Source organism: Oncorhynchus clarkii, chromosome 9 (assembly GCF_045791955.1).
Source record: "Oncorhynchus clarkii lewisi isolate Uvic-CL-2024 chromosome 9, UVic_Ocla_1.0, whole genome shotgun sequence".
In the NCBI taxonomy this organism is placed as follows: Eukaryota; Metazoa; Chordata; class Actinopteri; order Salmoniformes; family Salmonidae; genus Oncorhynchus; species Oncorhynchus clarkii.
Genome location: NC_092155.1, coordinates 75,858,141 through 75,861,167, shown reverse-complemented (window position 1 = coordinate 75,861,167; position 3,027 = coordinate 75,858,141).

Below are 3,027 nucleotides of genomic sequence, written 5' to 3'. Positions count from 1 at the left end.
ACCCTGGCCTTGGTCTGAGAGGAGAATACTACCCTGGCCTTGGTCTGATAGGAGGATACAACCCTGGCCTTGGTCTGATAGGAGGATACTACCCTGGTCTTGGTCTGATAGGAGGATACTACCCTGGCCTTGGTCTGATAGGAGGATACTACCCTGGCCTTGGTCTGATAGGAGGATACTACCCTGGCCTTGGTCTGATAGGAGGATACTACCCTGGCCTTGGTCTGATAGGAGGATACTACCCTGGCCTTGGTATGATAGGAGGATACAACCCTGGCCTTGGTCTGATAGGAGGATACTACCCTGGTCTTGGTCTGATAGGAGGATACTATCCTGGCCTTGGTCTGATAGGAGGATACTACCCTGGCCTTGGTCTGATAGGAGGATACTACCCTGGCCTTGGTCTGATAGGAGGATACTACCCTGGCCTTGGTCTGATAGGAGGATACTACCCTGGCCTTGGTATGATAGAAGGATACTACCCTGGCCTTGGTCTGATAGGAGGATACTACCCTGGCCTTGGTCTGATAGGAGGATACTACACTGGCCTTGGTCTGATAGGAGGATACTACCCTGGCCTTGGTCTGATAGGAGGATACTACCCTGGCCTTGGTCTGATAGGAGGATACTACACTGGCCTTGGTCTGATAGGAGGATACTACCCTGGCCTTGGTCTGATAGGAGGACACTACCCTGGCCTTGGTCTGATAGGAGGATACAACCCTGGCCTTGGTCTGATAGGAGGATACTACCCTGGCCTTGGTCTGATAGGAGGATACTACCCTGGCCTTGGTCTGATAGGAGGATACTACCCTGGCCTTGGTCTGATAGGAGGATACTACCCTGGCCTTGCTCTGATAGGAGGATACTACCCTGGCCTTGGTCTGATAGGAGGATACTACCCTGGCCTTGGTCTGATAGGAGGATACTACCCTGACCTTGGTCTGATAGCAGGATACTACCCCGGCCTTGGTCTGATAGGAGGATACTACCCTGGCCTTGGTCTGATAGGAGGATACTACCCTGGCCTTGGTCTGATAGGAGGATACTACCCTGACCTTGGTCTGATAGGAGGATACTACCCTGGCCTTAGTCTGATAGGAGGGCCTTGGTCTGATAGGAGGATACTACCCTGGCCTTGGTCTGATAGGAGGCCTTGGTCTGATAGGAGGATACAACCCTGGCCTTGGTCTGATAGGAGGACACTACCCTGGCCTTGGTCTGATAGGAGGATACAACCCTGGCCTTGGTCTGATAGGAGGATACTACCCTGGCCTTGGTCTGATAGGAAGTTACCACCCTGGCCTTGGTCTGATAGGAGGATACTACCCTGACCTTGGTCTGATAGGAGGATACTACCCTGGCCTTGGTCTGATAGGAGGATTCTACCCTGGCCTTGGTCTGATAGGAGGATACTACCCTGGCCTTGGTCTGATAGGAGGATACTACCCTGGCCTTGGTCTGATAGGAGGATACTACCCTGGCCTTGGTCTGATAGGAGGATACTACCCTGGCCTTGGTCTGATAGGAGGATACTACCCTGGCCTTGGTCTGATAGGAGGATACTACCCTGGCCTTGGTCTGACAGGAGAATACTACCCTGGCCTTGGTCTGATAGGAGGATACTACCCTGGCCTTGGTCTGATAGGAGGATACTACCCTGGCCTTGGTCTGATAGGGGGATACTACCCTGGCCTTGGTCTGATAGGAGGATACTACCCTGGTCTTGGTCTGATAGGAGGATACAACCCTGGCCTTGGTCTGATAGGAGGATACAACCCTGGCCTTGGTCTGATAGGAGGATTCTACCCTGGCCTTGGTCTGATAGGAGGATTCTACCCTGGCCTTGGTCTGATAGGAGGATACTACCCTGGTCTTGGTCTGATAGGAGGATACTACCCTGGCCTTGGTCTGATAGGAGGATATTTCTACAGATTGTATTTCTATAGAGCGTATTTCTATAGATTGTATTTCTATAGATTGTATTTCTATAGATTGTATTTCTATAGATCCATGTGGAATGAAAAAAAGAAAGACAGGATCAGTAGATTAGATTAGATTTCAGTAGATTTTTGTAAAATAAGGATGTAACACAAGGACATCCTGGCCTTGGCCTACCTTGTCCCAAATGGCATCCTATTCCTGATATAGTACACTACTTTAGTCCAGAGCCATATTCCTTATATGGTGCACTACTTTAGTCCAGAGCCCTATTCCCTATATAGTGCACTACTTTAGACCAGAGCCCTATTCCCTATATAGTGCACTACTTTAGACCAGAGCCCTATTCCCTATATAGTGCACTACTTTAGTCCAGAGCCCTATTCCCTATATAGTGCACTACTTTAGTCCAGAGCCCTATTCCCTATATAGTGCACTACTTTAGACCAGAGCCCTATTCCCTATATAGTGCACTACTTTAGTCCAGAGCCCTATTCCCTATATAGTGCACTACTTTAGACCAAAGCCCTATTCCCTATATAAATCAAATCAAATCAAATTTTATTTGTCACATACACATGGTTAGCAGATGTTAATGCGAGTGTAGCGAAATGCTTGTGCTTCTAGTTCCGACAATGCAGTAATAACCAACAAGTAATCTAACTAACAATTCCAAAACTACTGTCTTATACACAGTGTAAGGGGATAAAGAATATGTACATAAGGATATATGAATGAGTGATGGTACAGAGCAGCATAGGCAAGATACAGTAGATGGTATCGAGTACAGTATATACAGTGCCTTGCGAAAGTATTCGGCCCCCTTGAACTTTGCGACCTTTTGCTACATTTCAGGCTTCAAACATAAAGATATAAAACTGTATTTTTTGTGAAGAATCAACAACAAGTGGGACACAATCATGAAGTGGAACGACATTTATTGGATATTTCAAACTTTTTTAACAAATCAAAAACTGAAAAATTGGGCGTGCAAAATTATTCAGCCCCTTTACTTTCAGTGCAGCAAACTCTCTCCAGAAGTTCAGTGAGGATCTCTGAATGATCCAATGTTGACCTAAATGACTA